At 46.4% G+C, this 23,047-nt stretch overlaps 1 long non-coding RNA gene across 1 annotated transcript; it reads right to left on the reverse strand.

Annotated features, from left to right (window-relative positions):
• Nucleotides 1-18,420: 18,420 nt before the first annotated feature.
• Nucleotides 18,421-22,601, reverse strand: LOC143781186 (uncharacterized). Its single transcript, XR_013216608.1, has 3 exons — nt 22,285-22,601; nt 19,798-19,921; nt 18,421-18,455 (listed from the first exon to the last, which is right to left on the reverse strand). It is a non-coding gene; the product is annotated as an uncharacterized LOC143781186 (long non-coding RNA).
• Nucleotides 22,602-23,047: the final 446 nt, after the last annotated feature.

The raw sequence follows: 23,047 nt of genomic DNA on the forward strand, positions 1-23,047 counted from the left end.
CAATTCGGGGTTTCATCCCCGTTTTTCTTCTGGTCAGGCGGAGTCTTCGGATTGTCCTGGAGTAGATGCTGTGGTGGATCGGTTGTATCGGATTTGGGAACAAGTGGTGGACAATTTGAATTTGTCCCAGGAGAGGACTCAGCGGTTTGCTAACAGCCAGCGTCGGGTTGGTCCTCGCCTTCGTGTTGGGGACTTGGTGTGGTTGTCTTCCCGTTTTGTCCCAATGAGGGTTTCTTCTCCTAAATTTAAGCCTCGGTTCATCGGTCCCTATAGGATTTTGGAGATTATTAACCCTGTTTCCTTTTGTTTGGACCTCCCGGCATCTTTCGCTATCCATAATGTGTTCCATCGGTCGTTGTTGCGGAGATACGAGGTGCCGGTGGTTCCTTCTGCTGAGCCTCCTGCTCCTGTGCTGGTTGAGGGTGAATTGGAGTACGTTATAGAGAAGATCTTGGACTCCCGTATTTCCAGGCGGAGACTCCAGTACCTGGTTAAATGGAAGGGCTATGGTCAGGAAGATAATTCTTGGGTAACTGCCTCTGATGTTCATGCCTCGGATTTGGTTTGTGCCTTTCATAGGGCTCATCCAGGTCGCCCTGGCGGTTCTTGTGAGGGTTCGGTGCCCCCTCCTTAAGGGGGGGGTACTGTTGTGGTCCGCTTTTTGGGCTCCCCTGGTGGTGGCTGGTGGTGCTGGAGACTTGTGTGTTCTTTTCTGCCTCGGCTCACCTGCTTCCGTCAGTTTTGGGAGTTCCCTATTTGGCCTTGCTCTCCAGTCGCTTCCTTGCCGGTCATCATTGTAACCTGAGTCTTTCAGTTGCATGTTCCTGCTACCAGTCTGCTGATCAGCTAAGTGGACTCTTGTCCTTTTTGTTTTGTATTTTTTGTCCAGTATACAGTTTGTCATTTCCTGTTACTGGAAGCTCTTGTGGACTGAAATTGCCACTCCTGTGTCATGAGTTGACACAGGAGTCTTAAAGTAATTTCAGGATGGGTTTTTGAAAGGGTTTTTTAGCTGACCATGAAGTCCTCTTTTGTATCCTTCCTCTATCTAGTAAGTGGACCTCGCTTTGCTAAATCTACCTTCATACTGTGTATGTCTTTTCCTCTGAACTCACCGTTAATATATGTGGGGGCTACTATCATCTTTGGGGAATTTCACTAGAGGTAAGCCAGGTCTGTTCCTTCCTTTTCCAGGCGTAGTTAGTTCTCCGGCTGGCGCATGGCATCTAGGCAGCCGTAGGAATGCTTCCTGGCTACTGTTAGTTGTGTGGTAGATTTAGGTCACGGTCAGCTTGAGTTTCCATCACCCGAGGGCTAGTCTGTTATTTTGTGTTTCTGATGTTCCCATGCCATTGGGGAATCATGACAGTGGATATTTTGCAGGGTTTTTGCTGACCATATAAGTCATCTTACTATCTTCTGCTATTTAGTCAGTGGGCCTCTCTTTGCTAAAATCTAGTTCATTCTTACGTTTGTCTTTTCTTCTTGCCTCACCGTTATTATTTGTTGGGGGCTTGTATTACTTTGGGGTCTTTTCTCTGGAGGCAAGAGAGATCTTATTTTCCCTGATAGGGTTAGTTAGTTCTCCGGCTGGCGCGAGACGTCTAGGATCAACGTAGGCACGTTCCCCGGCTACTGTTAGTGTTTGTGCTAGGATCAGCTATATGGTCAGCCTAGTTACCACTTCCCTATGAGCTGGTATTTATGTTTGCAGACTTTGCTTTAATCTCTGAGATCCCTTGCCATTGGGATCATAACAAATACGTGGCTGGACAATATACTATGTGGGCTGCGCAATATACTACGTGACTGGGCAATATACTACGTCACTGGGCAATATACTACGTGGCTGGACAATATACTACGTGGCTGGGCAATATACTATGTGGGCTGTGCAATATAGTAAGTGGCTGGGCAATATACTACGTGGGCTGCGCAATATACTATGTGGGCTGGGCAATATACTACGTGGCTGGACAATATACTACGTGGGCTGCACAATATACTATGTGGGCTGCGCAATATACTACGTGGGCTGCACAATATACAACGTGGGCTGCGCAATACACAACGTGGGCTGGGCAATATACAACGTAGGCTGCGCAATGTACTATGTGGGCTGTGCAATGTACAACGTGGACTGGGCAATATACAACGTGGGCTGGGCAATATACAACGTGGGCTGCACAATATACAACGTGGGCTGGGCAATATACAACGTCGGCTGCGCAATATACAATGTGTGCTGCGCAATATACAACATGGGCTGGGCAATATACTACGCGGGCTGCACAATATACAACGTGGGCTGCGCAATATTGAACGTGGGCTGCACAATATACAATGTGGGCTGCGCAATATACTACGTGGGCTGGGCAATATATAACGTAGGCTGCGCAATGTACTATGTGGGCTGTGCAATGTACAACGTGGGCTGCGCAATATACAATGTGGGCTGGGCAATGTACAACGTGGGCTGGGCAATATACAACGTGGGCTGGGCAATATACAACGTGGGCTGGGCAATATACAACGTGGGCTGCACAATATACAATGTGGGCTGGGCAATATACAACGTGGGCTGGGCAATATACTACGTGGGCTGCACAATATACAATGTGGGCTGCGCAATATACAACATGGGCTGGGCAATATACTACGCGGGCTGCACAATATACAACGTGGGCTGTGCAATATTGAACGTGGGCTGCGCAATATACAACGTGGGCTGCGCAATATACTACGTGGGCTGCGCAATATACAACGTGTACTGTGTGGGCTGCGCAATGTACTGCGTGGGCTGTGCTATACACTATGCATACATATTCTAGAATACCCGATGCGTTAGAATCGGGCCACCATCTAGTTTTTTATATAAAAAAGCTTCCGCTGTTTCTCCGGTGTTTTCATTTCACCACCGAATGATAGCAGCGTAGCAAACTGAAATCCAGTGTCTTTTTTTGGGAGGTCTATTCCCATGCACCTCTTCACACCCACACATGGGTATATGCTTCCTGATTTTGGCTATTTGCTGTCCTCCTTCTCCTCATCTTCATCCTACACCACCAGATCACCAGGGTAACCGTGGTGCAAGACCCACATAATTTTTTAAAGGGTGCTTATGATGCCTGTACCAAAAAAAATGGTTATACAGTATGTTCATGTATAACCCCCAGGGGTAAATGTTTGTCAGCCCATACACTTAGAGCATGGGCATTACAAGCATAGGAGACCTGCTCCTTTGTAATGGGAACATTTTTTATGAGGCTCTACTCCACGTCTCGTCATAGTGGCATTGGTGTGCGCCCAAATTTTTAGCAGCTCTTTCATTCACTGAATAGGCAAACAGTATGGGAGACCCACTTCATAACAATAGGAAAACTGTTTTATGAGGCCCTCCTCCATGTCTCTTCTAAGGGGTATTGAGGTGCGTCCAAATTTGGGCCAGCTCAAGCATTCACTGCAAACAATATAGGAGACCCACACCCTTTTGGGCCTACGCCCCCTGTTGGGACCCCCAGTATGGAGTGGGCTGCTTTCCCATGGAACCTTCCATCCCCGGTATCTCTCGACCAGTCCGACCAGTTCATCAGCATTCTGGGGATCACCCTGGGCAACTCAAATCTGTGCGTGCCTTGACAGGGGTGCACAAATCGGTCCATCACCACCAGTTCTACTATCTGCACAGACATAGAGGACTCTGGCTGCAGCCACTTCTGGACCAGGTGCAACAGGTCAAATATTTGGGAGCGCGATGGTTTGTCCCTGTGATATGCCCAACGATGAACCCGTAAGGCCCTGAGAGAAATTGTTACTCCCAAGCTTGCAAGAATCTCCTTTTTTAGCTTGCCATACTCTTTAGCATCCTGCAAAGCTAAAACATTGTATACTTTCTGGGGTTCCCCCATCAAGTATGGAGCTACTGCCTGTGCCCACTGCTCTGGCAGGAGTTTCTCCCTCTCGGCAACTCTTTTTCATACACTGTCAGGAAAGCATCAACATTGTAATTCTCCATTGTAGATTCTTAAGCCTCAACAATGCAGTCCTCCACTGCATGTTGTTCAGCTTCAACAATGCAATTCTCCACTGCAGTTTCTTCAGCTTCAACATTGAAATTCTCTGCTGCCGGGTCTTCAGCCTCAACACTGCAATTGACTGCAGGTTCTTCAGCTTCAATATGGCAATTCTCCACTGCTGGGTCTTCAGGATCAACACTGCAATTGACTGCAGGTTCTTCACCTTCAATATTGCAATTCTCCACTGCCAGGTCTTCAGCCTCAATACTGCAATTGACTGCAGGTTCTTCAGCTTCAATATTGCAATTCTCCAAGACCGGGTCTTCAGCCTCAACACTGCAATTCACTGCATAGGCAAACAGTATGGGAGAACCAACTTCATAATAATGGGAACATTGCTTTCAGGTGGCCATCCTATATGTCCAGGGGTGCATGGAGCTGTGTGTGTATGAGGTGTATGGAGCGGAGCTGTGTGTGTATGAAGTGTACGGAGCGGAGCCGTGTGGGTATGAGGTGTACGGAGCGGAGCCGTGTGTGTATGAGGTGTACGGAGCGGAGCCATGTGTGTATGAGGTGTACGGAGCTATATAAATAAAGATTATTATTATGGGGTGCCTCTAAATTTGAGGCAGGGCAGACCTTGCATTCACTTAATGGGCAAACAGTATAGAAGTACATACTTCCTAATAATGGGAAAATTGCTTTCAGGTGGCCATCCTGTACATCTGTTCAAAGGGTTATTGGGATGTGTCCACATTTGAGGCAGGCCTTGCATTCACTTAACGGGCAAAAAGTATGGGAATACAAACTTTGTAATAATGGGAACACTGTTTTCAGGTGGCCATCCTGTATGTCTCTTCAAAGTGTTATTGGGGTGCGTCCACATTTGGGGCAGGCCTTGCATTCACTTAATGGGCAAACAGTATGGGAGTGCCACTTCACAAAAATGGGAATATTGCTTTCAGGTGGCCATGCCGTACGTCTGTGCAAAGGGTTATTGGGGTGCATCCACATTTGGGGCAGGCCTTGCATTCACTTCATGGGCAAACAATATGGGAGTATCAACTTCCTAATAATGGGAACATTGCTTTCAGGTGGCCATCCTATATGTTTCTTCAAAGGGTTATTGGGGTGCGTCCACATTTGGGGCAGGCCTTGCATTCACTTAACGGGCAAAAAGTATTCGAAAACCAACTTTGTAATAATGGGAGCATTGATTTCAGGTGGCTATCCTGTACGTTTCTTCAAAGGGTTATTAGGGTGCCTCTAAATTTGAGGCAGGGCAGACCTTGCATTCACTTAATGGGCAAAACAGTATGGAAGTGCCAACTTCCTAATAATGGGAACATTGTTTTGAGGTGGCCATTCTGTACATCTGTTCAAAGGGTTATTGGGGTGTGGCCACATTTGGGGCAGGCCTTGCATTCACTTAACGGGCAAAAAGTATGGGAATACCAACTTTGCAACAATGGGAACATTGCTTTCAGGTGACCATCCTGTATGTCTGTTCAAAGTGTTATTGGGGTGCATCCACATTTGGGGCAGGCCTTGCATTCACTTAATTTGCAAACAGTATGGTATGACCAACCTCATAATAATGGGAACATTGCTTTCAGGTGGCCATCCTGTACGTCTGTTCAAAGGGTTATTGGGGTGCGTCCACATTTGGGGCAGGCCTTGCATTCACTTAATGAGCAAACAGTATGGGAGTACCTACTGTGATGAGGCTGCAGTGCAGTTTAGCGCAACCTCCACCAGGGTGTGTTGGTGAGGGAAGAGAGGTTGCACACTCACAGCGTAGCAACACTGAACAGCCACACAGGTATCATAGGTAATAAAAGAGTGGTCAGACACGCAGAGTCAGGAGCAGAAGTACAAGAGGTAGCAGCAATGAACAAAGTCAGAGACAAGCCAGGAGTCAGAGCCAAATGGGAGCATCGTATCCAAAATGAGAGATGTAAGACAGTCAGGGGTAAAAGCCAGAAGTCAAAGACGGTTGGGGAATGAGGTATTAGATACGGAAAGCAAGAGGCGGTGTACCGAGATCTAGCCGAGTCACACACTGTAAAGAAAACTACCAGACGAACACTATGTCAGGGATAGGGAACAGGTCTCACACAAAAACGAGAAGTCAGAGGCAGAGGAATCACCAGGGTATATGGGTCAGCTGCTGTAGCCTGGAAGCATGAACTATCACTGATGCTAGCCAGCAGACTGCAGACGACTGAAAAAGCCCAGCCAGCTCCAAAAAGAAGCAGAGGGTGTTAACCCCCTAATAACCAGTCCAGAGAGAGGACAGCAGAAACCAAACTCTGGACTGGATCATGACAGTACCTCCCTCAATGGGGGGGCCACAGGACCCAAAGGCTTCCCTGGACAATGAGCGTGAAAAGCACAGACCAACTGATCCGCATGGACCGAACATGCTGGCACCCATGACTGGTCCTCAGGACCGTAACCTTTCCAATGGACCAAGTACTGAAGTGAACAGCAGATTATACGAGAATACACCACCTGTTCCACCTCATACTCAGTCTGGCCATCCACCACAACAGGCGGTGGGTGCGAGGGAGACTCACATGAGGAAGGCACCGACGGCTTCAGAAGTGCCTTATGGAACACATTGGGGATCCGCAACGACGTAGGCAAGTGCAGGCGAAAGGCCACAGGATTAACCACCTCTAAAATTTCATGAGGGCCAATAAACTTGGGACCCAACTTAGCAGAGGGAATCCTCAATCTTATATTCTTGGTGGATAACCATACCTTATCCCCCACCTGGTAAACCGGCCCCACAGAACGTCGTTTATCCGCAAAAAATGTATATTTGCCCTGAGCCTCCCAATGTTTCTCTGAACCACCCTCCAGACCTCCCCCAACTGCAGGAAGGCTGTATCAGCCCCTGAACACCCCGAATCAAGCTGGGAAAACTCACCAAAGTGGGGGTGAAACCCATAGTTGTAGAAGGATGGGGAAGTACCAGTGGACTGATTGACAAGATTATTGAAAGAAAATTCTGCCATGGGTACCGCAGAGTACCAATCATCCTATCTAGATGTGGCAAGACACCGTAATATCTGCTCCAAAGACTGATTGGTCCTTTCAGTCTGACCGTTGGTCTCGGGATGGTAGGCCAATGAAAAGGTTAGACTGATACCCAGCCTTTTACAAAAAGCCCTCCAGAATTTTGCCACAAATTGCACCCCTCTATCAGACATCACACTGACAGGCACACCATGCAATCGGACCACATGCTCAATGAATAGTTTTGATAGAATCTCAGCATAAGGTAGGCCCGCCAACAGTACAAAATGCGCCTGTTTACTGAACCGATCAACAACTGCCCAGATCACAGTTTTGCCATTAGAGGGGGGAAGATTGGTGATAAAATCCATGGACAGATGAGTCCACAGTCTATCTGGAATTGGCAGTGGCACCAATTCCCTGGCCGGTTACGGGGGGTTTTTGTGCTGGCACAATTTTCACAGGTGGACACAAACCCAGTGACGTTAGAAGCCAACGAGGGCCACCTAAACAACCTAGTGATGGCTTTACACGTGGCCAAGATTCCAGGATGCCCACCCAGAGCCGAGTCATGGAACTCCCGAAGCACCCTTATTTGATACTGAACAGGTAAAAAGAGCTAATTATCAGGTTTGGACAAAGGAGCAAGTGATTGGGCCTCATGAATCTCTTGTTCCAATGCCAAGGACACAGCAGCTACCACCACTCTGCGCTGAAGAATAAAGGAAGGAGGTTCAGGAGGTGATATTGGATCTGGGCTACGATATAAAGCATCAGCCTTAACATTCTTGGACCCTGGTCTGAAAGAAATAGAAAAATGAAATTGGGAAAAAAAAAGTGACCACCTTGCCTGTCTCGGCGTTAAACATTTGGCGGACTCGATGTAAGACAGGTTCTTGTGATCCATAATGACAGTGATAAGATGGACAGCCCCCTCCAAAAAATGCCTCCATTCTTCGAACGCCAACTTAATGGCCAATAGCTCCTGGTTACCCACATCATAATTTTTCTCGGCAGAGGAAATTTTTTCCAAAAGAACGCACAGGGTCTTAAGTTAGTCAACGTGGTGGGCCCCTGAGACAACACAGCCCCCACTCGCACCTCCGAGGTGTCCACCACCAATACAGGGGCAGTCATGAAACAGTTCTTCAAGGAGGAAAATGCCACCACTGCTGAAGCTGACCAGTCCTTGAGATCAGCCCCCTTACGAGTTTAATCAGTGAGGGGTTTGACCACCTGAGAAAACCCCTTAATAAGTTTTCTATAATAAATAGCAAAACTCAGAAAACGCTGAAGACCCTTGAGATCTCTGGGTTGCACCCAATTCACAATAGCTTATACCTTCCTAGGGTCCATGCGAAACCCCTCTACAGACAAAATGACACCAAGAAAGGACAATTCTTGAGCAAAAAATGAACACTTCTCTGGTTTAGCAAATAGTGAGTTCTCCCTAAGCCTCTGAAGAACCGCCCGGAGATGGCCCAAGTGACTCTGTTTGTCAGAAGAATATATGAGGATGTCATCCAAATAAACAACCATGAAATGCCCAATAAAATCTGAGAAAAACATGATTCATGAAATTCTGGAACACTGCTGGTGCTTTAGTCAGGCCAAAGGACATAACCAAATTTTCAAACAAACCCTCAGAGATGAGAAATGTAGTTTTCCACTCATCCCCTTCACACATACGGATGAGACTGTATTCTCCCCGGAGGTTCAATTTAGAGAACCACCTGGCCCCCAACAATTTATTGTGCAAATCGGATATAAGTGGGATGGGATAAGTGTTTCTTATAGTGATTGTATTCAGTTCTCGAAAATCGAGACATGGGTGTAAACCACCATCCTTTTTCTTCACAAAAAAGAACCCCATTGTCACAGGAGAGTCAGATGGCCAAATGTGCCCTTTACAGAGCCTATCAAAGATATACTCCTTCATAGCAGCTCGCTCAGGGCCAGAAACGTTGTATAACGGGCTTTGGGCAATTTGGCACCAGGAACAAGATCAACAGCACAATCAAATGGATGGTGTGGTGGTAGAACCTCAGCCTCCTTCTCAGAGAACACATCCTCAAAATCCTTCAGGTACTCTGGAATACCCTCCAGACCGACGGATGACACAAGTACAGTAGTGAGGTAATTTTTACTACAATTAGGACCCCATTTAACAATGTCCGGAGATTCCCAGTTTATCACAGGATTATGTAATTGTAGCCAGGGGAACCCCAACACCAGGCAGATTGTCCATAACAAAACATGAAATACATTCCTGGTGTAGGGAACTCACTTTAAAGAGAAACTCCTCAGAAACACAATTAATGACATTATTAGCCAGTGGTGTTTTGTCAATGGCTACAACATGAATAGGAGTCTCCAGCCTAACTGTCCCTAGCTTACACTTGGTCACCAAGTCAGAGTCAATAAAATTCATGGATGACCCGCAATCCACGAAGGCAGAAGTAGGCATGGAGCCACTCCCACAACAAAGTTTCACTTCCAATAAAACTTTTGATAATGTAGAAAAAGATACCTGCGAGTCTAGGTGACTTTCACGACAATCACCCAGACTCAGCCGCTTTGTGGTCAGTGGACAGGAGGGGATCTCTGCAGTAAAAACGCAGTTTTCCTACATGTTGCCATCTCCTCTCCTTTTCCTCAAGGTTGGCGGCCCCCGCCTAAATAGGTTCAGACGGGGGAAAAACAACAGAACCAGCAGGGAGCAACAAAACCTCTCGCTGTGTAACACCTCTCTCCCGCAGCCTCCGATCCATACGGATAGCCTGAGTCATAGCTTCCTCTAATGAGCTGGCAGGAGGATGGAGAGCCAGAGCGTCATTCAGGTAAACCGACAGTCCACTCCTGAACTGACATCTTAACACGGAGTCATTCCAAGACACCTCAGTGGACCATCGACAGAACTCAGAGCTGTACCACTCAGTTGAGTGCTTTCCCTGAACCAGACTCATAATAGTGTCCTCTGCCAACCTGACATGGTCCGGTTTATCATAGATAAGTCCTAGGGCCTCAAAGAACCTATCTACCGACATCCGTTCAGGAGCAGTAGGGGGCAGTGAGAAAGCCCAAGATTGGGGTCCCTCCCTAAGTAAGGTGATAATAATCCCTACCCGCTGAGTCTCATTCCCAAATTATCGGGGTCTAAGAGAAAACAATAATTGGCAATTCTCCCTGAAGGCACGAAATGTATCTTTTTCGCCAGAAAAGGTGTCAGGAAGCTTAACTGAAGGTTCTAGAGAGTGCAAAACAACATCTACTGAATCACCAGGTCGACTAACAGCATGAGGGGTGGTTCCCTGCAAGGTCTTAACAGTCTCTGTCAGCTTTTTTCTTAAGTGAATATGAGACATGGCAAGGATCTGATGTTCCACCGAAAAATCCTGCATCATCTGTGTCACACTGGACACTTGATCTGCCAAAATACCAAGCGGATCCATGACCAGAGAAAAAAAATGCAAAATCCCCTTTTAAATGTGTGGTCAGTAGTAATGTGATGAGGCTGCAGTGTAGTTTAGCGCAACCTCCACTGGGGGTGCTAGTGAGGGAAGAGAGGTTGCACACTCACAGTGTAGCAACACTGAACAGCCACACAGGTGTCACAGGTAACGAAAGAGTAGTCAGACAAGCAGAGTCAGAAACTGTCAGGAGCAAAAGTACCAGAAGTAGCAGCAATGAACGAAGCCAGAAGTCAGAGTCAAATGGGAGCGCGGTATCCTAAATGAGAGGCGTAAGACGGAGCTAGGGGTACAAGCCAGAAGTCAAAGCTGGTCAGGGAACGAGGTATCAGAGATAGAAAGCAAGGGACTGAGTACTGAGATAAGGCCAAGTCATACACTGTAAAGAATACCACCAGACAAACACTAAGTCAGGGAAAGGGTACAGGTCTCAGCCAAATACGGGAAGTCAGAGGCAGAAGGATCACCAGGACATATGGGTCAGCTGCTCTAGCCTGAAAGCATGAACTATCACTGATGCTGGCCAGCAGACTGGAGAGGACTGAAAAAGCCCAGCCAGCTCTAAAATGAGGCAGAGGGCATTAACCCCCGCATGACCAATCCAGAGAGAGGATAGAAGAAACCAAACTCTGGACTGGATCGTGACACCAACTTCGTAATAATGGGAACAATGCTTTCAGGTGGCCATCCTGAAAGTCTGTTAAAAGGGATATTGGGGTGCGTCTAAATTTGATGCAGGGCAGGCCTTGCATTCACTTAATTGGCAAACAGTATGGGAGTACCAACTTCCTAATAATGGGAACATTGCTTTCAGGTGGCCACCTTGTACGTCTGTTCAACGGGCTTTTGGGGTGAGTCCACATTTGGGGCATGGCAGGCCTTGCATTTACTTAATGGGCAAACAGTATTGGAGTACCAACTTCCTAATAATGGGAACATTGTTTTCAGATGACCATCTTGTATGTTTGTTCAAAGGGTTATTGGGGTGAGTCCACATTTGGGGCAGGCCTTTCATTCACTTAACGGGCATACAGTATGGGAGTAAAAACTTCGTAATAATGGGAACATTGCTTTCAGGTGGCCATCCTGTATGTTTGTTCAAAGGGTTATTGGGGAGCGTCTAAATTTGGGGCAGGGCAGGCCTTACATTCACTTCATGGGCAAACAGAATGAGAGTACCAACTTCCCAATAATGGGAACATTGCTTTCAGGTGGCCATCCTATATGTTTCTTCAAATGGTTATTGGGGTGTTTCCAAATTTTTGGCAGCCCTGCCAATCACTGCATAGGAAATAACAGTATAGGAGACCCACTGTTTAATAATGGAAACAACAAAGCAAAGCCGGCTGATGGATGAATAGTAGACCATCTGATGGGCCTATAAAAATAGGCTTGATGACTTTCAGAGTCCCTCCTTCATAAATGAAACAGGATGTGTCTAATGATGTGTTACACATCACATGGACAGATAAGGTTGTAAAATGTTAAAATGACATTTCCCAGTGACTGCATTTGTCTTGGTTGAAAGCAATGCTAAAATTGAAAAACACACAAAAAACTCTATGTGTGAACATAGGCCAAGGTGTGGAGGAGCATTTTTGTTGTTGGTTATTTATTTTGCCTTATATAGAAATCATTACCCTGGAAAGGAGGTTCCTTAACATATTTCACAAGAAAATCCATTTTGGTTTCGTTTTTGTATGTTTTATTGTGAGTCTTTAAAAGTGGCGTAAGACTCTGACAACATTGTTCACAGCAATGACCTGGGAATCAGAAATGCTTCCCATTGAATAATAGTGACTCTATAGTCCCCCAGGGGGCAACTGTAAAAATGCTCGCGTTTCCCATAGACTTACATTGGGCTTGTTGCTGGGGTCGAGCACCCGAGCATTACAACATGCTTTACCCGAGCAATGAGCACCCGAGTATTTTAGTGCTCGCCTATCACTAGATGCAGTGCTTTTCATGGTTCCATCATTCTGTATCTGTGTGGCAAGATGCAACGTAACCTTTTCCTCTTCCTCTTCCTCCACCTCCTCTGCTGAGCGAGTCAGCTGCATGCCTCTGGGTTCACCACAAGTGGGATCTACAACCTCATCCTTTGTTCTCCCTCTCCTTGCACTCAGAGTCACCCTCTTCCTGCCTTGATGGCACAGTACAGTCCTCATGCGCCTCAGTTATCTGAGTCTCATCAGGATCACCTCCACCCCAGGGGTTAACATCTAGTGATGAGAGTCTGGATTCCTATCAGACCCTTCTTCACCCAGCACTGATCCAACTGAAAAATTTTTGGGATATCGGTGCAGATGTTTTCATCCTCTTGAGTCTTTGAATCTTTTGAACAGACCTCTGATGAGTATGAAATTGAATGTGTGAACAGCTCTGCAAACTCGTCCATCTGTGGTTCCCCACAGTAAGTGTGGAGAATTGTGACGTGGGGGTAAACAATGGTATTTGGAGTGCCACCTCTGCGTACTGTACTGTAAATCATGTTAAGGTGGAGGAAGAGAAGGAGAGGTCAATTGATGCGACACTTACCATCCACTTGAGCACATGCTAAAAGTCATAGATTAGGGCATACTGCAAGCTCACTGCCTAGGGGTAACCCTGATCTCTGACCTCTTCTTCAAAACACATATCCATGCCCTTTCCACTTCCTGCCCTCTACAACTCAAAAATAATTCCTGGATCCGTACAATCAAGAATCTGCAAAAACCCTAGTCCATGTACTTATCATCTTCTGGCTTGACTACTGCAACCTCTTGCTTTGTGCCCTCCCTTCCAATAGTCTTGCACGCCTCCAATCTATCCTTTAGGCCCCGTCACACATAGCGATTTACCAACGATCACGACCAGCGATACGACCTGGCCGTGATCGTTGGTAAGTCGCTGTGTGGTCGCTGGGGAGCTGTCACACAGACAGCTCTCTCCAGCGACCAACGATCAGGGGAATGACTTCGGCATCGTTGAAACTGTCTTCAACGATGCCGAAGTCCCCCTGCAGCACCCGGGTAACCAGGGTAAACATCGGGTTACTAAGCGCAGGGCCGCGCTTAGTAACCCGATGTTTACCCTGGTTACCAAAAAAAACGAACAGTACATACTCACCATCTGATGTCCGTCAGGTCCCTTGCCGTCTGCTTCCTGCTCTGACTGAGTGCCGCCGTACAGTGAGAGCAGAGCGCAGCGGTGACGTCACCGCTGTGCTGTACTTTCACTTTCACTTTGCGGCGCTCAGTCAGTGTGGGAAGCAGACGGCAAGGGACCTGACGGACATCAGATGGTGAGTATGTACTGTTTGTTTTTTTTTACATTTACGCTGGTAACCAGGGTAAACATCGGGTTACTAAGCGCGGCCCTGCGCTTAGTAACCCGATGTTTACCCTGGTTACCAGTGAACACATCGCTGGATCGGTGTCACACACACCGATTCAGCGATGTCAGCGGGACCTCAACGACCAAAAAACGGCCCAGGCCATTCCGACACGACCAGCGATCTCACAGCAGGGGCCGGGTCGCTGGTACGTGTCACACATAGCGAGATCGCTACTGAGGTCGCTGTTGCGTCACAAAACTTGTGACTCAGCAGCGATCTCGCTAGCGTTCTCGCTATGTGTGATGGGGCCTTAAGCTCTGCTGCCTGACTAATCCACTTATCCACCCACTATTTCCCGGAGTCTCCTCTCTGTCATTCCCTTTACTGGCTCCCCTTTACCAAAAGACTCCTTTTCAAAACCCTAGCCATGCCATTCAAAGCCATCCACAACCTTTCTTCTCTATACACTTGTGACCTAATCTCCCGGTATGTAACTCTGATCCTCACAAGATCTCCTTCTCTAATCCCCTCTCATCTCCTCTTCCCACAATTGCATACAAGATTTCTCCCATGCATCCCCTCTACTCTGTAACTCTCTACCCCAACATATCATACTCTTGCCTGCCATGGAAACCTTCAAAACGAACCTGAAGAACCACCTCTTCCGGCAAACCTACAACGTACAGTAGATATCGTTCCACCATTCTGCTGTACAAGCAGCTCTATCCTCATCTGTTGAATCCTCACTAGTGATGAGTGAATAGCATTGTTGCTCTGTCTCCCCAAGCATGCTCGGGTGATCTCCGAGTATTTGTTAGTGCTCGGAGATTTAGTTTTCATCGCCTCAGCTGCATAATTTACGGTTGCTGGACAGCCTGAATACATGTGGGAATTCCCTAACAAACAGGCATTCCTCACATGTATTCAGCCTGTCTAGCAGCTGTGGTGACGAAAAAACTAAATCTTGGAGCACTAACAAATACTTGGAGACCACCCGAACGTGCTCAGAAAATCTCGAGTAACGAATATACTCGCTCATCACTAATCCTCACCCATCCCTTGTAGACTGTAAGCCCTCACCGGCAGGGTCCTCTCTCCTCCTTTATCAGTCAGTAACTTCCATTGTTTAAGAATATTGTACTTGTGTTTATTATGTATTCCCCTTTACACATGTAACACACCATGGAATAAATGGTGCTATAACAATAAATAATAATTAGTGATGAGCGAGTGTTCTCGTTACTCGAGCTTCTCTGGTCTTCTCCAAGTATCTTGGGTGTGATCATAGATTATGTTTGAGTCCCCACAGTTGCATGATTTGCGGCTGCTAGACAGCCTGAATACATGTGGGGATTCCCTAACAAACAGGCAATCCCTGCATGTGTTCAGGTTGTCTAACAGCCGCAAATGATGCAGCTGCGGGGACACAAACAAAATCTACGAGCACGCCCAAGATACTCGGAGAACAGCCGAGCATGCTCGGAAAACTCAAGTAACGAGCACACTCGCTCATCACTAATAATAGTAATAATAATACCACTGTGTGGCTGCCAAAGAAAGGGAGTTGGGTAGCCTGTCTAGTAACAGAAGTTGTCAAAATGCTGTGCAATTATACTTTTTCTACTCTGGGGAAATTGATGCCACTTTAGTGGTGTGTGATAATTTTTTAAAGTGTTTGGTCTCCAAGTTGGGTCTCCTTTTTGTATGTTGCCTGAATTAGCCAAGGCTCTCAGAGCACCAGGTCTATAAATGTCTCTCATCCATCTGCTACTGATCAATGTTTGTACTCTGGGTCAACTGATGCCACTTTTCCTGGCTTCTGCTCCTAAATGGAGCTGTTTTGGCAGCATTTTGGTCTCTCTGAAGGTGTTGTCTACGCCTTTGGCTTTGCCGCCCATTGAATTCAATGAGGTTTGACGAACCATTCAACGAACATGTTCAGGAAACATCTGGGCATTCGCCGAACAGAACCTTAAAAGGTTTGCTCATTATTATTATTATTACTAGATGGTGGCCCGATTCTAACGCATTGGGTATTCTAGAATATGCATGTCCACGTAGTATATTGCCCATCCATGTAGTATATTGCCCAGTCACATAGCATATTGCCCAGCCACGTAGTATATTGCGCAGTCACGTAGTATATTGCCCAGCCATGTAGTATATTGCCCAGTCACGTAGTTTATTGCCCAGCCATGTAGTATATTGCCCAGTCACGTAGTATATTGCCCAGCCACGTAGTATATTGCCCAGTCACATAGTATATTGCCCAGCCACGTAGTATATTGCCCAGCCACATAGTATATTGCCCAGTCACGTAGTATATTGCCCAGCCATGTAGTATATTGCCCAGCTACGTAGTATATTGCCCAGCCACGTACTATATTGCACATCGCCGGAGTATACAGCACAGAGCCACGTAGTATACAGACTTAAAAAAAAAAACATATACTCACCTTCCGAAGGCCCGTTGAAGTCCTGGCCCTGTGTGCGGTGCACGCAGCAGCTTCCGGTCCCAGGGTTGGCATGAGCGCAGAACCTGTGATGACGTCACGGTCACATGACTGTGATGTCATGGTAGGTCCTTCTCGCAGGACCTGTGATGACGTCGCGGTCACATGACCGTGACATCATGGCAGGTCCTTGTCGCATACCATCCTTAGCACCGGAACCTGCTGCTTGCATGGAGCGGTCACCAGAGCATAACGAGGAGCGGGAAAAGCGGCGGAAGGTGAGTATATAATTATTATTTTTTATTATTATTTTGTACATTAGATCTTTTTACTATTGATGTTGCATAGGCAGCATCAATAGTAAAAATTTGGTCACACAGGGTTAATAGCAGCGTTAATGGAGTGCGTTACACCGCGGCATAACGCGGTCCATTAGCGCTGCCATTAACCCTGCGTGAGCGCTGACTGGAGGGGATAATGGAGCGGGCACTGACTGCGGGGAGGAAGGAGTGGCCATTTTGGCGCCGGACTGTGCCTGTCGCTGATTGGTCGTGGCTGATTGGCCATGACCACTCAGCGAGTTGGCTTTCCGTGACAGACAGAGGCCGCGACCAATGAATGTCCGAGACAGACAGACAGACGGAAATACCCCTTAGACAATTATATAGTAGATTATTATCAGACATTTTTATAGAGCCATTTTTCCCATGGTGCTTTACATGTGAAAAGGGGCATACATAGACAAGTACAATAAACATGAGCAAAAACAAGGCACACATAAGTACAGAAGGATAGAGGACCCTGCCTGCAAGGGCTCACAGTCTACAAGGGATCGGTGAGGATACACTGGGAAAGGGTAGAGCTAGTTGTGCGGCGGTTCAGCAGCCTGAGGATCACTGCAGGCATGTCGGAAGAGGAGAGTCTTCAGGTTCTTTTTGAAGGATTCTGTGGCAAGCGAGACTCTGATTTGTTGGGGTAGAGAGTTCCAGAGTATAAGGGAAGCACAGGAGAAGTCTTGTATGCAGTAGTGGGATGAAGAGATGAGAGGGGAGTGGAGGAGGAGATCTTGAGAGGATCGACGGTTGCGTTGTAGGTAAGTACCGGGAGACCATGTCGCAGATGTATGGAGGAGACAGATTGTGGATGGCTTTGTATGTCATAGTTAGGGTTTTGAACTGGAGCCTCTGGACAATAGGAAGCCAGTGAAGGGCTTGGCATAGGGGAGAGTCTGGGGAATAGCGGGGAGACAGGTGGATTAGTCAGGCAGCAGAGTGTAGGATGGATTGGAGTGGTGCCAGAGTGCTAGAGGGGAGGCCAGAGAGTAGGAGGTTGCAGTAGTCAAGGTGGGAGATGATAAGGGTGTGCACTCATGTTTTTGTGGTTTCGTGGTCAAGGAATGAGCGGATCCAGGAAATATTTTTGAGTTTGAGACAGCAGAAGGAGGCAAGGGCTTGGATATGTGGTTTGAAGGAAATGGCAGAGTCGAGGATCACCCCGAGGCACCGAACATGCCAGACTGTGGAAAGTGAGCAGCCATTGACATTGATGGATAGGATTGGTGGAGGGGTAGAGTGAGAAGAGGGAAAGATGAATTCTGTTTTGTCCATGTTCAGTTTTAGAAAGCAAGCAGAAAAGAAAGATGAAATAGCAGACAGACATTGTGGGATTTTGGTCAGTAAGGAACTGAGGTTAAGTCCAGATAGGTAGATCTGCATGTTATCAGCATAGAGATGATATTGTAAACTGTGGGATTCTATGAGCTGTCCCAGGCTGAAGGTGTAGATGGAGATGAGAAGGGGTCCTAGAACTGAGCCTTGGGGAACACTGACAGACAGGGGGCGAGGTGCAGAGGTGGTGTGGGAGAGGGAGACACTGAATGTCCGGTCTGTTAGATATGATGAGATCCAGGATAGGGCCAAGTTTTTGATGCCAAGAGATGAGAGAATCTGTAGCAGGAGGGAATGGTCCACAGTGTCGATGGCAGAAGACAGGTCCAGGAGAAGTGGAGAAAACACCGTGTGCACTGCTATAATAGGTGCAGAGACTAGGTACCCAAATCCTTTAATAGATAGAAAGAAGAAGTCTCGCACTCAACTTAAGTATATTTGCAGATTTTATTTGGTGCTGATGTAGCACTGGGGAAACGTTTCAGCCTCAAATAGGCTTTCGTCAGTCACTACAACATTCAAAAAGAACAAAATATAATACAGTGTATAAACAGCCGGGTACATTCAAACAAAACAAGGTATATACAATTTATCCAAGGAGCCATTTTAGAAAAATAATGAAAAATCTTATATCGGAGCACAACCATATACAATATTCCCGCTCAAAAATAACGATCAACGGTGGACGAGACATATTTCGGGAGAAACACATACCGTATTGTGTCTTTTTTCGTATAGACACCTACAATTGTCTGTATACCGGTCATGTGTGGTGCCTAAATAAGTGCAACAAGAGGAAGCAAAAGAGAGCAATAGTGCATAACTCAGTGGACCGGAGTGGTATGCAGGGTAGTACAATAGGTGGAGCAGTGATACTTACACTAGGGCATTGCCTGGTGGGAGCATATGGAAATAATCGGAAACAGAACTGCTGAAAAGATTATGTAGCTCTAATGGAGAAGAGAGGGAGGAGGGATGTAGATTTATGCCTATAATGCGATATGTTATATATAATATAATATAAGCATGATGACCCTTTCTGGTGTCATACCTCTGATGAGGTGGCCCGAGTAGAGGGAGACATATGCCGGAGGTAACCGGCTGGAGGATCCGTGGGCTGTGGAAAACATAAGTGGGACTGAGTACATATATAAATACAGGGTGTAGTGTCCCTGGAGCCCGTGGTGTTCACATACCTGAGGAGATGCCTTAGTAGAGAGGACCTGATCCTAGCAGACGCGGTATCCACCGCTTGTCTGGGGATCATACTGCAAGCGGCGCTATTTTTATCCCCAGTGTGCGTCTGACCGGAAGTGACGTTGTAAGATGGCGGCCGGACCGGAAATACCTAGCCGTGTGTGTCAGATGGGTGCATGCGTTCCACGGTTGCCGTGGAGATGCGTACCAACATATCTAGCGGTATTAACAATGAAAAAACCGCTTATGTTTTTTTATATCATAAGTTATATCGCATAGAGCCTGCTTTTTGGGTGATTTACATATGATATTGATAATAGATAAGCTGTTTCAGTAGTAGCGTAGCCAGGTAGGCGGATCTACATATGAGAGCTATGGATAACCATAGGCTGTAGGTGTAGGTGTTTCCCAATCGGCTGGGTTGGTGAGAAATGTAACTAAATGGAAGGAAATAAAAGAAACGGTGGTAAAATGTCCTGTTATGAGCTCTTAAAATGGGATACTACTGGTATAACAAGGTGGTATAGTAACCATATAAATGGTCATGCACTATATGTGGGTAAAAATCCCTCAATGTGAGTGACCTGCTCAGTGCCTTGTATGGACCATAGGTGATACATGTTAAACCAACAGGGTGCTATTAGTGGCACGTACATAAACCGGGGTGTCGATAGATAAGATGGATTTCGACGTGGACCTTGGTGAAAAGTGGCACAGTGAATAGTGCACGATCCAGTGAAGACATGTGCTGTGGCAGTCATCATCAATATAGTCGATTCTATAAAATGAGAAAAAATATATCAGTATATATCAAGACAGATCATATAGAATTAAAACAATACAGCAATCATCCTGATCTATGGGATAATTCCCTTTAAATGAATGCAGATATCTCATAGTCCCTGTTGAGTCCTTTTGGGGATAATGTGTCCAGGGAGTGAATCCAGTACGCCTCACGTTTTTTAAGCATAAGTACTCTGTTACCCCCCCTGCGCTGTATGGGAACATGTTCAAGAACCTGAAACTGTAACTGTGAGATATTGTGTCCTGATGTATGAAAGTGATGGGGTAATGGTAATAAAAGATTATTGCACCGTATGGTAGATTTGTGCTTGGATATGCGATCCCTGATGGGTTGCGTCGTTTCCCCTACGTATAGGAGCCCACAGGGGCATTTGATCACATACACTACGTAGGTTGAGCTGCATGTGAAGTATCCCCGGATTTTAAACTCCTTACCGGAGTATGGGTGTCTGACTACATTCCCTTTCAATACATTGTTACATTGAACGCAGTTTAAACACGGGAAGGTACCTTCCCTTGGAGTGCCAAAGAAACTCTGTCTCTTGGTGATTTTGGTACCAATGTCTGCTTTTACTAGATTGTCTCTCAAACTGGGAGCCCTTTTGAAACATGGGAGAAATGGTTGTTGGAACTCTTTTACTTTGGGAAAGGCCTGGGAAAGTATAGACCAGTTACTGCGTATTGCTCTGTGGAGTTTGTACATGTACGGATGAAATGAATGTACGAAGGGAATGCGTAGGGATGTGTCCATCCTAGGTCTGCTCACCGTAGTTCTGGAAGTCTCTAAAAGAGATGAGGGATAACCCCTGGCCCTAAATTTCTCAGTCATTTCCTGTGTGCGTAGCTCTCTTATATTACTATTGGAGACTATGCGCTCTACTCTTCGGTATTGTGCCTTTGGTATGGATTTTTTAGTGGATGGAGGATGGAGACTTTGGTAGTGTAGGAGACTGTTCCTATCTGTGCTTTTTGTATATAAATCCGTACTAAGGAAACCATTCAAATCTTTGACTAGCATAGTATCCAAAAAGTTCATCTCCCACATGTGACTGTTCATGGTGAAGGTGATACCTGGCCATGAGGTGTTTAGGAAGGATAAGAAGGTATGGAGGGTCTCCTCCGAGCCCCGCCATAGACAGAAGACGTCGTCTATATATCTCTTCCAGATGATGACATTTTCTTTAAACAGGGGGTTAGGGTAAATACAACTCTCCTCAAAATGGACCATGTACGCGTTTGCGTACGGTGGGGCTGCGTGCGATCCCATCGCGGTCCCCCGTTTTTGCAAGTAAAACGTATCCTCAAAAAGGAAAAAATTGGAGGTGAGTATGACCCTTAAGAGGTCGATACATAATGAGGTGTGGTCTATGTCGCTCTTGTTGCCTTCCAATAGGTGACGAACAGAATGGATACCTTCTTCATGGGGGATTGAGGTGTACAAGTCCCTCACGTCAAGGGTCACCAAGAGGGCATTGACTGGAACTGTATCAATTTCTCGGATCAATTGTAGAAATGATCCTGTGTCTAATAGAAAAGATCTAGACGCCTGAATTAGAGGGGTGAGTATACGTTCAACATACCTGGCCAGGGGGGACAGGATCGAATCCGTGGAGGCCACTATGGGCCTTCCAGGTGGATTATCCAGATTCTTATGAACCTTAGGTAGTGTATAAAACACAGGTATAATTGGGTTAGGGTTCATCAGGAAACTGCACGTTTTGTCATCCAAGACTCCTAGATCAGTGTATTTGTGGAGGATAGTTTCAATAGTGTGGCGAATTTCATGTGAGGGATCCTTCTCTAATGTCTGGTAAATAGAGCTGTCCCTCAGTTGTCTCATGATTTCTGCCAAGTATTTAGACTTGTCCATGATCACTAGGGCCCCTCCCTTGTCTGCCGGTTTCATAATAATAGACTGATCCCCCTGGAGATTTTTTAAGGAATGCCTCTCCTCTACTGTCAAATTTGGTGGATAAAACAGACTACCTTTCTCAATATCACCCCTAAGGGATGTAAATGCATCCAGTACAAAATTCACGAAGGTTTCGACCGCATGGGAGGATTGTGGAGGTCTGAAATGACTTTTATTTCTCAGACCCAAGCTAGATGAAGATAACAATTTAGGATCACTGCCAATAGAGGCCGTGTCTACACCTGGTGGGATAGTGGAGAAATATGCTTTTAGTCTGATGGAACGAAAAAACCTCTGGAGGTCCATGTCGAGTTCGAAGGTGCGACACCTGTAGGATGGGCAGAATGATAGTCCCTTTTGCAAGAGTGAGTGTTCGGCCACACTTAAAGTGCGGGAGGAAATGTTTATAACTAAATTGTCCATACCTTCGGTTGGGTGGTTCTGTAGGTTTCTTGATTCCTTCTTGTGTTTCTGTCCCCGTCTCGTCTTCTTGTGGGGTAACGTCGTTGTCCTAAAAAAGGGAAGCTTGATACTGCTGTAGACGGTGCCGATTCGTGGTCCGACCCCGAGGTAGATGGATCTGAAGATGTTTGTGGATTCGGACGGGTACTGGTACGCTTTGAGTTGTCCTGCCATCTATAGACGCGGTTGTTTTTGTAGTCCTCCGCGTCCCTTGCAAATTTGTTGCGTTTCCTGGCTTCAATGTCCCTCTTGTGTTTGGTGATCCGGTCCTGGATTTCAGCTTTGAGTGAAGTCAGATCTTCAGGTGAACCTGTGGCAGACAACTGGATTTCACTGGTTTTAATGTTCTCAGCGCAATCCGTAATAGCACGTTGTAAGTGCTCCACTGTAAGGGTAATCAAATCTAGGGAACACCCTCCATACCTTCATATCCTTCCTAAACACCTCATGGCCAGGTATCACCTTCACCATGAACAGTCACATGTGGGAGATGAACTTTTTGGATACTATGGTAGTCAAAGATTTGAATGGTTTCCTTAGTACGGATTTATATACAAAAAGCACAGATAGGAACAGTCTCCTACACTACCAAAGTCTCCATCCTCCATCCACTAAAAAATCCATACCAAAGGCACAATACCGAAGAGTAGAGCGCATAGTCTCCAATAGTAATATAAGAGAGCTACGCACACAGGAAATGACTGAGAAATTTAGGGCCAGGGGTTA

This window comes from Ranitomeya variabilis, chromosome 6, assembly GCF_051348905.1.
Source record: "Ranitomeya variabilis isolate aRanVar5 chromosome 6, aRanVar5.hap1, whole genome shotgun sequence".
Classification (NCBI taxonomy): domain Eukaryota; kingdom Metazoa; phylum Chordata; class Amphibia; order Anura; family Dendrobatidae; genus Ranitomeya; species Ranitomeya variabilis.